At 33.0% G+C, this 14,188-nt stretch overlaps 1 long non-coding RNA gene across 1 annotated transcript; it reads left to right on the top strand.

The window, feature by feature from the left end:
- The first annotated feature begins 2,079 nt into the window (after positions 1 to 2,079).
- Positions 2,080 to 3,629, top strand: LOC124889512. Its single transcript, XR_007048565.1, has 2 exons — positions 2,080 to 2,313; positions 3,405 to 3,629. It is a non-coding gene; the product is annotated as an uncharacterized LOC124889512 (long non-coding RNA).
- The last annotated feature ends 10,559 nt before the right edge of the window (positions 3,630 to 14,188 follow it).

Genomic DNA, 14,188 nt, shown 5'->3' with positions numbered 1-14,188 from the left:
AGGTCTTTTCTCCCATCAATGGGGAAGAATTAGTGAACTTTTCAATTTTGAGAGTACACTTTCCAAATTGATGTCTCCTCTTCTCCACCATTTTTTGTCCATTTTCCATTCACACTTCTATGAACCCAACAATTACCCCACAAAGGTACTTGTCAAGTTCATCATCAATGTCTATATCGTTAAATACTTGAATCTTTACGGAGAATAGCTCTAGTAGAATTGGGAACGAAAAGACTTTACAAAATATCTAAGTAAATTAGTAGTCCAGTTCGAACGACTATTTTGTCTGCTTGACTAAAGGGTTTGTCATTGTTATTAATCACATTGTCATTAAATTTTACTTTCTTTCCAATTTACATGATGACATACTTTACAATTATTTTAAAGTATAAAAATGTGAGTATTATCTTTTTTAAAACACATTTAAAAGAAAAATCATCACATCAATTAAAACAAAATGGAATATGTTAAATAAGGACAATCTGTTGCATGTACTAAAGCTTACAATATGTGCAGAATTCGAAAATCGCTATATTTTTATCAGTTACTTCAAGGCTTTGAATATGTTGCAATCTTGAAAATATAATTATTGGATTTGTGTCTTCTGCTTCTCAAAAAATCCGCTTATCTAGCTTGCCTTGCTCCTCTGAGAAGCATTCACTTTTTCCAACAAAAGAAAAGGTGTAATATATTCCAAAGTAGAGAATTTGATGAAAAAGGGAGTGTTAGCTAGCTAGAACTTCGTGTCCCAAAAGCTCTTTTTAGAAATTTTCAACATTCTATTTCTATGGTTATGCTAAGTGGTAAACATTCAGCATCCTAGATCAATAATGTCCAACACATTTACCCCATATGGTGCTTGTCAAGTTCATCCCCTATGTTTATATCGTTGAATACTTGAATTAGATAATAATTATTCCCGCTAATGATATAGTTTAAATTCATATAAAGTTAAAAGATTTTTGAAATGTATGATTTATATATGTTATAATACTCCCTCCGTTTCATAATAAATGAATTGTTGGATTTTGGCACACATATTAAAAAAAAAGCATTAAAGACATAACTTAACACAACTTTTCATTTTTACCCAAAAAAAAAAAAATTAACCTTGTAATACCTTTTCAAAGGTTTATTGATTATCAAATCATAAGGGCTAATTTGAAAAAAAATTCAATGATTCACTTATTTTGAAACACCAATAAATACCTCAACAATTCACTTATTTCGAAATAGAAAGAATATTTTTGAACGTTATAAAGATTTTTAAAATTTATGATTTAAATACATCACAATGTATTTTTGTTCGTTATAAAACTTGTGAGTTGTGACCTTATCAAGATGTGATCATATTTGTGCAGTTATAAAAAAAATTTATTAGTAAAAATTAAGTATAAAATTAATTAATTTTGAATTTATATTTATGTCTCTCTTCATGAAACGGACTAAAAAAGTATGATTTTAAAAAACAAATATGGGATGTTGTTGTGTTAATATTTCCCTCTTTTCTTTGGATCAAGATTGTAAATCATATAAGCACAGGGAAACGACTAGTGAACAGCGTCACTGGTCTTAAAATTCTCTACATAAAAATCATCAATTTCTATAGAGTGAAAAAATAGAACTCGGAACCAAAATAAGCTAAAAAAAAAAAAATGATCAAAATAGATCACTTATTTAATAAGTTATTAAAACAGGCTAAATATAATAAATTATTATATTTTTCATTTATTTTTTTAACAGTCAACTAACAGAGTTGACTTTTTATAAAACGTAATAAATTATTACGTTTTTATAAAAAAAATTATAAAACAAAATAATTTATTATATTTTATGAAAAAAATAAAACATAACAAATTCTTACGTTTTACATAAATATTTAAATAAAATAAATCAATATTTTGTCACATCATCAAATTAATTTCTATTGCTTTTGAAAACTAATAAAACGTAACGAAAAGATACGAGTTCCACTTTATTACCTTTTCTCTCACTTTACGGATGTGGACCTGCCCCCCCACCCCCACTTTCTTTCCTCTTTGTTTCACTTTGCATACTTGCCCCCCACTCGCCCACCCACGCACTAAAAATGGTAAAGTAATTTCTTAATCAGTTTTGGTTAATTAATACAAATACGTTCCTTTCAACCTTGGATTCGAAAACATGTAAAAATGGTCTAGTAGGGGGAAAGCTTTTCCCTTTAGTTTTTCAGATGGGTTTTGGTTCGAAAGCTGGGGGTTTTCACCTAATAGCATTACCACTTGAATGGCTGATTTCCAAAGGTCTAGTCTTTCTGATAGGGACATTGATCAGGTACTTATTATTTTGCTTCCATTTTTCTTATTTGCCAAACTATTATAGAGTAGTGGAAGGGGAATCTTCGGGGCCGTTTGATTTGCAAATAATCTCGAAATAAAATAATAATCTCGGGATAAAACTTTTTATTCGTCGTTTGGTTGTAAATATTTGGGATAATTTATCCCGAAATTTATTATTAGTCCCGGAATAATTTATCTTCCCAATTGATGGGATAACAATCCCAATATTATTCTTACATGGGATAAAATCATAAAATGACAATGTTACCCTTAAATTCTTTGATTTTTCACTTCCATAAACATAGTTTGAGTGTTAAAATTTGAGTGCATAATTTAAAATTTTTACTAAAAATATTTCTATGAAACAACTATAATTTGAGTGCATAAGCTAACACAATTAAATTTATTATAATTTATTATTCGTACTATAATTTGAATGCATAATTTAGTCTATTTTCGTAATTAAATATTTTAGAAAGTATAAAGTCATTTACCGTTTAAAATGATTATAAAATATATAAATTATGTTTATTTATATATTTTAATTTCTCTAAAAAAAGTTTAAAAATGAATATTTAAAGTGTAAAAAGAAATATATATAAAAAAAAAGTTAAATAAGATGGAGGGTATTTTGGTAATCAATCAATTTATTCCTAGAAATTCTACCATGCATATTACTTTAAATACAACAAATCAAACACTTAATAAAAAATAATCCCAACATAACTAATCCCAGTATAACTTATCCCATCATAACTTATCCCAATATAACTAATCCCGGTATAATTTGCTTTCAAACCAAATGACCCCTTAGTGTAATTGGTAAAATTGTTTCTATGTGATCAAAAGGTCACGAGTTCTTCATGTGTGTAATTTTAAACTCTGTTAGTGAAAAACTTGGCTTTGTTATGGCTGACACGGGTATGGCAACATTTTTAGAGGTTCCAAGCAACATACATATATATATATATAAAGTACATTATGAGGTTCTAGATTTAAGAAATGTACAATGAATGCATTATTACCCCGCATGTAGATATTAAGCTTAAACTTTTCTGCTTATTATATATTTTCTTGGCTTTGAAGGCCATTGCAGCACTTAAGAAAGGAGCAAAACTGCTAAAGTATGGGCGCAGGGGAAAACCAAAGTTCTGTCCCAGAGTACCTTCGTGGATGCTGCCACTGAATGTTCATAGTGTATTTCAATATTAACTATTTCAAGTCTTCCTTGTATGCCAGATTTTTTTAACATTCTTAATTGACTTAGAATTAATAACTGTGAAACTAAAGATCATGTCTACTTAGAAAATATGTTGTGGACTATTTTGTCACTGAAGTATTGAGACAAGAGTAAGTAGCAAAAGGAATAATACACATTGACTATGTGACAAAGAGGAAAGAGAAAAGAAAGTGGGTGGGTTGGTAAGTGGGGTGGGGTGGGGTGGGCAGGTGTGCAAAGTGAAACAAAGAGAAAAGAAAGTGGGTGGGTTGGTAAGTGGGAGTGGGTTGCAGGTATGCAAAGTGAAACAAAGAGAAAAGAAAGTGGTGGTGGGGGCGAGGGTGGAGGGCAGATCCACATCCGTTAAGTGGGAGAAGAGGTTATAAAGTGGAACTTGTAACTTTTAGTTACGTTTTATTTAGTTTTTAAAAACAGTAGATATTAATTTGATGATGTGATAAAATACTAACTTTTTTTATTTAGATATTCCTATAAAATGTAAGAATTTATTGTGTTTTATATTTTTTTTTGATAAAACGTAATAAATTATTATGTTTAACAAAAAAATTATAAAACGTAATAATTTATTACGTTTTATAAAAAGTCAACTCCTTTAGTTGATCATTAAGAAAAAAGTTAAAAACATAATAATTTATTACGTTTAGCCTATTTCTATAATTTATTAAGTAGGTGATCTATTTTGATCAATTCTTTTTATTTCTTGACTTATTTTTGTTCCGAGTTCGTAAAAAGGGGTCGCCCAAAGATATTTGTTCGAATATAATTCATTAAGATACAGTAAATTTAACAAATCTAAGGAAGCAAGTTCTATGCCTTACTATTGGGTCAATATATATATAACTTTTCAATTTAGAGCGAATATATTATTTTTTATTAAAAGATGGTGTATATATATTCTCGTCGTCTAATAAATGATGCATATATATATGCATTGCTTAACAAATGAGCTTATATACCCCAACCGTCTAACAAATAATATATATTTACTTTTTAATAATTTCTAAAAAAACCTAAATGTTAGACGGCTTTAAAAATTATCTCGCACATTTTTTTACCCTTTCAAACTCAACCCAACTTAAAAAAGAAACTGAACCTTTCTTCTATTCAAATCCAACTCAAATCATTTTATGACTGGGTAGAAGAGGAATTAAAATTTTTTTGCACTATATAAATATAGTATTATTTATTAGACAAGGAGGATATATATATATATATATATATATATGCACTTTTTCAACGAGTGATATATCCGTTCTACACTACAACTTAAAGAGTTTATTTACCCCTTTTTCCTTAGATATATTTATGGGAAGCTTAGCTAGGATTACTGGAGTGTCTGAACTGTTACACAGATTTTTCTGGTCTGACTCAACATTGTGAAGCTAGCAATTGCCCAAGAAAAAAAACAACCGGTTTTCCCCCTAATTATTCGTATGAATCTCCTTAAGATAATATAGTGGTAGTGAAAGTCGAATTTTAGCAAGGGAAATTACTCTCTTTTAATTCTTTTTATCTAATTTCTCTTGGGATTAGCTAGGGAGGCCTATAGAATAATAGGAGTAGTAGATATCGGATCTCTTGATGGTAAAAATGCAAGAAAAGACTGTATATAATAGATTTTTGAGATTTAGCTTTTCACCGAATCCCCCATGTAATAAAAGTTTTAGTCCACCGATTGCCCTGTTTTAAATTGAATCTTTTGAACTGTGCTATTTTTGTTGTTGTTTGGGGCTATGCATGATCACTGAGATTAATATTTCCCCCAATGTATGAGTGTTGTAATGTTGTTTATTACTCTTAGGAGTTGTTTAGTTGGGAAAGAGTTATCCCGGAATAAATAATTTTGCAATTAGTTATTTTGAGATTAGTTATCCCATAATATATATGAGATAACTTATCTAATCATTATGATATAAATGGTGGAATAAATAATTCTTGAAATAAATTATTCCTCCAACCAAATATGGAGTAAAATAATTCAATATTTTATTTTGAAACTATTATACCTTATACCTCACATCAAACGGCCCCTTATAAGTTGTATACTTCGTATATATTCCTCATGTTACCGAAAAAAGAAAAACTCAGACGTTTCATAAAAGTTGTTTATACACTTAAACTTTGGGAATTACTCCTGTATTCTTGGCTAAAGTGAAATTATTTCCTTAAATAAAACAACTAGATTACATTATGGCTGTATACACGTTCGACAGGTGTCATTTGCACGTTTCTTTTTAAATTTTTCCCTCTTTTTTGTAAGATTTGTTGGGTTCATAGTAATGAAAGTGTGTTGAATGGAAAATGGAGAAATCAAGTGGAAGAGAAAAAATTGAGTTAACACCAAAAATGAAAAGTGTACTCAATTTTGGCAAGTTTACTCTTTCTCCCACATTGGTGGAAGAAGAGAACTTTTTGGTGTTTATATTGTGAAACACTTACTCTACATGGTAAGTGAGGCAAGGAAATAGAGATGTCTCGCGCCGTCGTCGTCGCTCGCTCGGCTCGGCTTCGGATTTGGATCGATCAATGAGATCTTTCTTTTTGGACAAATTTTATTTGACGAAAATAATCCAGACTGAATTAGTAATACTCCATTAATAAATACATGCATGCAGTAACAGTAACAGATGCAATGTTCGACCTGAAATGGTGCCACTGTTTCAACAAATCGTTGCACTATTTCGCGAACTGGTGCACTGCTTCTGTGTTTCTGTTTCTGAACTGGTGCAGATTTTCAAAACAATGTTTCCTGAACTGATACATTGGTTCAAACAGATGCAAATCTTCAACAAAGTGATGCACCGTTTCGAACCAGTGCACTATTCACAAAATAGTGTATTGTTTCTGAAAATTACTGCATTGGTTTAAGTGAATAGACATGCATTTTCAGGAAGAGTCACACACCTCTAATATGAACCAATGCCACCTTTTCAAAGGGGCATCTAGTGGCTATATAAACCTGATTTCATCCACAGGTTTATGAGATAGAAAATACAGAAATTTTCAGATTAAAAACTTCTTCTTCTTGTCTTAAAAATACTCTAAGTGTATCATTCAAACCGTGAGTGTGTTTGAAGAATCCGCCTAGTTGAGGTACCGCTATAGAGGATTGAAGGCCATTTTATCCTGAGAGCATAACCTCGGGTACAGTGAGGGGAATTATTCCTTAAGGAAAATCCGTGAATTCGGACGACTTGGCCTTAATCATTTCTGTTTCATCTTTATTTTTTGAAAAAATAAATATACCTCTTTGAAAGGTTATTTTGATCTTGTGTTGAGGGTATTTGATACTTCATTGTGTTCTTGTTCATACTTGAACTCGAGTTGAAGTTGTTGTTGCAATATACAGATTTTGCATACCCGAATATATTGTGGAAATAACAATCTTAAGGAATAACCCTTACAGAATCTGTATTACTTGTTTTTGGAGATTAAAGGTTAGGCTTTCTACTCCGCTTGAATTTAACTAGTGATTAGAAGACATAAAATCTTCATCACAAGTTAAGATTCACTCGGTTGACGATTTGAAGTAATAATAACTTCATCGTTAACTAGAAACGAGAAGAAAAAGAGTTTAAAGTTATTTAACTTTATTAATAGTATTCTGAAAAATGCTAATTTTATGTCTTGTGGTGACAGAAAAAATGACAACTAAAAGTCAAATGATGGATACGACAACGTCTATGGGGGCAAATAATATTGACACATCAAGTCGCACAAATGCTCCGCCAACGATGGCACCGGCGGAGAAGCCCGAAAAATTTTCTAGCATCGACTTCAAGCGGTGGCAACAAAAGATGTTCTTTTACCTCACCACTTTATGTCTACAACGGTTCCCTAGCAATGACACTCCCGAGGTGCCCGAGGGAACCTCAGACAAGGACCACTTCGTTATTATAGAAGCTTGGAAACATTTGGATTTCCTTTGCAGGAACTATATTCTGAGTGGTCTCCAAGATGACCTCTATAATATCTATAGTGGAACCAAGACATCAAAAGAACTGTGGGGGGCACTTGAACGAAAATATAAAATGGAAGATGCGGGAACTAAGAAATTCCTTGTTGCACGGTTCCTGGATTTCAAAATGATTGATAGCAAATCTGTTGTCTCTCAAGTACAGGAGTTGCAAGTCATCATACATGATCTCCTAGTAGAAGGTATATTTTTGAAAAATACCTTAGTTGAACAAATTAAAAATGTTCATAATACTCACATAAACTATTTTGTAGGTTTAATTGTGAATGATGTTTTCCAAGTAGCAGCAATAGTTGAAAAACTACCACATTTGTGGAAAGACTTCAAAAACTACTTAAAGCATAAGCGCAAGAAGATGACCGTTGAAGATCTTATCGTCCGTCTTCGTATTGAAAAGAACAATAAAGATGCCGAAAGAAGGTCAAAGGGAAATTCTACAATGAGTAGAGCACATATTGTAGAAGATGGCCAAAACAACTCGAAGAAAAGAAAGAAAGTTGAACATGGAAGCAATCAACCCAAGAAAAAGTTCAAGGAAAAATGCTTCAATTGTGGAAAAATTGGCCACAAGTCCACAGATTGTCGAGCCTCGAAGAAAGGCAAGAAAAAGGACCAAGCGAATATGATGAGTCCAACCAAGAATATGATGATTTGTGTGCTATGTTCACGTAATGCAACTTGGTAGGGAATCCACGCAAATGGTGGATGGATTCAGGTGTCACATGCCATGTTTGCGCAAACAAAGAGTTGTTCCCGTCATTTGTGCCGACTCAAGCAGAAGAAATGCTTTACATGGCCAACTCCGCTACTGTTAAGGTGGAGGGAACAGGAAAAATTTGCCTAAAAATGACTTCCGGCAAGGTCTTGACACTGAACAATGTGTTATATGTTCCAAAGTTACGTAGGAATTTAATTTCTCTTTCACTCCTAGATAAGAAAGGATTCAAATTTGTAACCGTTTCTGAAAAAATTATAGTGAGCAAAGGAGAAATGTATGTAGGAAAAGGCTATCTCACGGAGGGCCTTTATAAGATGAATGTAATAACTGTTGAAATGAATAAAAGTTTGAATTCGTCTTATTTGTCTAAGTTTTATGATTTATGGCATGAACGTTTAGGCCATGTTAATTATAAAACGATACAAAAACTGATTAACTTAGAAGTTTTGCCAAACTTTGGGTGCAATAAATCAAAGGGTCAAACGTGTGTGGAATTGAAGTATGCAAAGCATCCTTATAAGTCCGTTGAAAGGAATTCCAAGCCCTTAGACTTAATACACACTAACATTTGTGATATGAAGTCAACACCATCTCGTGGTGAGAAAAAGTATTTCATAACTTTTATTGACGATTGCACTATATATTGTTATGTCTACTTGCTAAATAGTAAGGATGAAGCAATAGATGCGTTTAGGCAATATAAAACTGAAGTTGAAAATCAGTTAGACAAAAAGATCAAAATGATAAGAAGTGATAGGGACGGAGAATATGAATCTGCCTTTGCACAAATATGTGTAGGGAATGGAAAAATCCATTAAACTACGGCCCCGAATTCACCTTAATCTAATGGAATTGCGGAAAGGAAAAATCAAACTTTAAAGAAAATAATGAATGCCTTACTTATAAGTTCTGGTTTACCGCAAAACTTATGGGGGGAGGCTATCCTTACGGCCAATCGTATACTCAACAGAGTTCTCCATAGTAAGACACAATCAATTCCATACGAAAAATAGAAAGGAAGGAAACCTAACTTGAAATATTTCAAAGTGTGGGTGTGTTTAGCGAAGGTTCAAGTTCCTATACCTAAAAGGGTTAAGATAGGACCTAAAACGGCGGACTGCGTGTTCATAGGATATGCTAAAAGTAGTAAAGCATGTCGATTTTTAGTTCATAAATCTGAACATCCAGATATTAATGAAAATACGGTAATTGAATCAGACAATGCTGAATTCTTTGAAAATATTTACCCGTATAAAATTAGACACGAACAATCTAGCGGAGGATCTAAACGACCTTGAGATGAACCAAGTGAGAATGTACATAATGAAGAAAATCCAAAACGTAGTACACGTCAAAGAACATCAACTTCGTTTGTGTCGGATTTTGTAACATTTCTCTTAGAAAATGAACCTCAAACATTTAAAGAAGCGATGTCGTCATCAGACTCATCCTTTTGGAAAGAGGCAGTCAATAGTGAGATTGATTCAATCTTAAGCAACCATACATGGGAATTGGTTGACCTTTCTCACGAAAATAAACCTTTAGGTTCTAAATAGATCTTCAAAAGAAAAATGAAGGCGGACGGTACTATTGACAAATACAAGGCAAGACTTGTAGTAAAAGGCTACAAACAGAAGGAAGGCCTTGATTACTTTGATACATACTCGCCAGTAACAAGGATAACATCGATTCGAATATTAATTGTCTTGGCGGCAGTATATAATCTTCAAATCTATCAAATGGATGTGAAAATCGCATTCCTAAATGGAGATTTGGAGAAAGAAATATACATGGAACAACCTGAGGGTTTTGTGGTTCCAGGAAAGGAAAATAAGGTGTGTAGACTTATTAAGTCGTTGTATAAACTAAAGCAAGCACCAAAACAATGGCATCCAAAGGTTGACCAAACCATGTTGGCAAATGGATTTAAAATAAATGAATGTGATAAATGTGTTTATATTAAAGACACTTCAAATCACCAAGTCATTGTATGTTTATATGTGGATGATATGTTGATCATCATTAGAGATATTTCTGACATAAATACAACAAAACGAATGCTCGAGAGCAAGTTTGATATGAAGGACCTTGGAGTTGCAGATGTGATCTTAGGTATAAGAATCAATCGAACTCCACTAGGGTTGGCATTGTCACAGTCTCATTATATCGAAAAGGTACTTTACAAGTTCAAGTATATAGAATTCGGTATTGCCAAAACTCCATTGGATGCGAGCTTTGCACTTCGAAAGAATGAAGGTGAAAGTGACTCGAAATTAGAGTACACAAGAGTATTGAGATATTTAATGTATATAATGAACTGTACACGATCAGACATAGCATGCACTATCAGTAAATTAAGTCGGTACATGAGTAATCCCAACAAAACTCACTGGATGGCAATAAAAAGAGTTTTGGGGTATCTTAAATACACTCAAAATTATGCTCTGCATTATAATAAATATCCTGCGGCACTTGAAGGATATAGTGATGCAAATTGGATCACCGGATCCAACGAAGTAAAATCCATAAGTGGATATGTATTTACTATTGGTGGAGGAGCAGTTTCTTGGAAATCATCCAAATAGACCTGTATCGCTCGCTCTACAATGAAATCTGAATTTATCGCTTTAGATAAAGCCGATGAAGAAGCAGAATGGCTCCGGAATTTCTTGGAAGATATTTCGTATTGGCCCAAGCCAGTGGCACCACTATGTATACACTGTGATAGCCAAGCGGTAATAGGTAGGGCAGGGAGCATGATGTATAACGGTAAATCTCGTCATATAAGATGAAGATATAATACCGTAAGAGAACTTCTCTCTAGTGGAATTATCACTGTAGACTATGTAAAGTCAAAGGATAATGTGTTGGATCTACTTATAAAAGGTCTATCTAGAGAAGGAGTAGAAAGGACATCCAAGGAAGTGGGTTTAAGGTCTAGGACGAGTCAGCATGGCGGTAACTCTACCTAGCAGACTGGAGATCCCAATAGCTAGGTTCAAGAAGATCAAACAAAGTTGTATTTGACAGGTTCAACATTGTCAATTACCCAACCCATTCTCATGATGTAGACAATGTATAGTAAACAAGGATAAGACTTAAGGTGAAAAGTCTTTTAATGATTATCTAAATTTGGCAGATTTGACCAAATAGTTTAATCTATAGGATTGAACGTTTAGAAATTACCTATGTGTGGGTGAAGTGGAAGCCGCTTTAAAAAGAATGTTAGTAAAGGCCTATCCTCTAAGCTCTCACAAAAATTAGGACGTGTTCATGGCTGAAAAGAACAAAATCGTAAGAACCATAAATGGTAAAAGGCTGGTTGTGTGACATGTGTTATCTAGGTGTACATTAAACCTCGACGGTTCAAAGATATCAAATCTACCGATTGACCGAGTGCATCTGATGCATGTTCACTACGGAAAGTTCAAAGGGAAATCTACTTATCCAGATGCAATCAGTCTTTGCTTGATGATCACAAACTTGTCCGTAAAATTTTTACAAAAAATAGCCATTCCCATTCATGTGGGGGACTGTTGGGTTCATAGTAATGAAAGTGTGTTGAATGTAAAATGGAGAAATCAAGTGAAAGAGAAAAAATTGAATTAACACCAAAAATGGAAAATGTACTCAATTTTGGCAAGTTTACTCTTTCTCCCACATTGGTGGAAGAAGAGAACTTTTTGGTGTTTATATTGTGAAACACTTACTCCACATGGTAAGTGAGGCAAGGAAATAGAGATGACTCGCGCCGTCGTTGTTGTCGCTTGCTCGGATCAACTTCGGATTTGGATTTGGATTTGTCAAATGATCGATCGATGACATCTTTCTTTTTGGATAAATTTTATTTGACGAAAATAATCCAGACTGAATCAGTAATACTCCATTAATAAATACATGCATGCAATAACAGTAACAGATGCAATGTTCGACGTGAAATGGTGCCACTATTTCAACGAATTGATGCACTATTTCGCGAACTGGCGCACTGCTTCTGTGTTTCTGTTTCTGAACTGGTGCAGATTTTTGAAACAATATTTCCTGAACTGATACATTGGTTTAAACAGATGCAACTCTTCAACGAAGTGATGCACCGTTTTGAACCAGTGCACTATTCACGAAATAGTGTACTATTTCAGAAAATTACTGCATTGGTTTAAGTAAATAGACATGCATTTTCAGGAAGAGTCACACACCTCTAATATGAACCAATGCCACTTTTTCAAAGGGGCATCTAGTGTCTATATAAACCTGTTCGAAGAATCCGCCTATTTGAGGTACCGCTATAGTCGGATTGAAGGTCATTTTATCCTGGGAGGAAGATTCCATAACCTCGGGTACAGTGAGGGGAATTATTCCTTAAGGAAAATCCATGAATTCGGACAACTTGGCCTTAATCATTTCTGTTTCATCTTTATTTTCTGAAAAAATAAATATACCTCTTGGAAAGGTCATTTTGATCTTGTGTCAAGGGTATTTGATACTTCATTATGTTCTTGTTCATACTTGAACTCGAGTTGAAGTTGTTGTTGCAATATACAGATTCTGCATACCCGAATATATTGTGGAAATAACAAGATTAAACCTCCTAGTTCCACTACAAATAAAATTGATTAATCTTGCTATTTCAGTAGATTCTCAATCTAAAAATGAAGATTGTAGATGGTGTAATGTAATGAGACAATGAAGTAAGAGAAGAGAGAGAACAAAAGGGGAAAATATGAGAGGAAGTATGAAGAAAATTTATTAATATTTTAACCTAATTAATAATATAATTTCCAATTAAAAATTGACACCTGGGTTCTTGTTTTGATACGGGGTCTATTGAAAACAATCTCTCTATCTCATCTATGGAGTACAACCAAGATTGACGTACACCCTACTCTTTTAGACCTTTGTTTGTGGGACTACTAGCCGGGTAAGTGGACCATTTGATTAGTTTTTAACAAGTTTTATGTCTCTCACGCTCTTTCAACAGGGGCGGACCCACGTGTTAGGGTGGGGGTGCACGTGCACCCGGTAATTTCAGAAAAAATTATGTATACGTATATGTATATACCTTAAGAAACTGTTATATAAATTATGTGCACCCTAAAGCAGACAATATCACTTTGGGCGCATTGGTTCTCAAAGTTAGTTCCCACAGATGTGACCCGGGATTGAATCCCAGGGCTAAGTTTCCTTTTTCCATTTTTTGTGTTATTAATTATGTTAATTTTTGGCCTATATATTTGTATTTTCATCATTGTTTAAGCCTTTATTAATCAGTCAATCAGACACGACACTATCCCTCAGTCGTCATTGGAAGATTCTCGAGCACTTATGTTATGATAAAGGTACATCCGCACTCTTCAAATCCTAGATTCGCCTCTGTCTTTCAAGAATTTGAACACATTTTCTTTATCACATCATTAAAGCGTGTAAATAATTTTTTCAGTTAATGAGTGGACTTTATGACTTTTCCCTAATTCGTGTCACTTGTAATTTATTATGTGATTGATTGTTAAGCAAGGAGACACTTCTGATAGTACGAGTTTTATATCAATGTGATAATTACTCTATTTGAAAATCACCCACATTAATCTGTTAAATCAGTATTCTAAATTGTTTTAATCACCAAACGTCTCATTGATGATAGGAAAAGATGTACTTTTCATGACAAACAGCGTAACTTATTGTCAAATTTAATTTTAATTATGTGATGTTTGTGGTGCATAAAATAATATTGAATAAAATATATTATTAATATTGTTGGAATTATTTTTTATTCACTGTTTGATTTGGTGTATTGACGTAAACTCCTAATATTTATAGTGTCCTTTATCCTGTATTGCAAGTTTAGATTTGAGAATTTTACCATCACCACGCGTTTGAAAATATTTGTTTTATGCTAAAATTGGATATATATATATATATATATATATATATATATATAT

This window comes from Capsicum annuum, chromosome 12 (assembly GCF_002878395.1).
Source record: "Capsicum annuum cultivar UCD-10X-F1 chromosome 12, UCD10Xv1.1, whole genome shotgun sequence".
Lineage (NCBI taxonomy): Eukaryota > Viridiplantae > Streptophyta > Magnoliopsida > Solanales > Solanaceae > Capsicum > Capsicum annuum.
The sequence above is the reverse complement of the archived record's forward strand: the minus strand, read 5'-3'. Positions and strand labels throughout refer to the sequence as shown.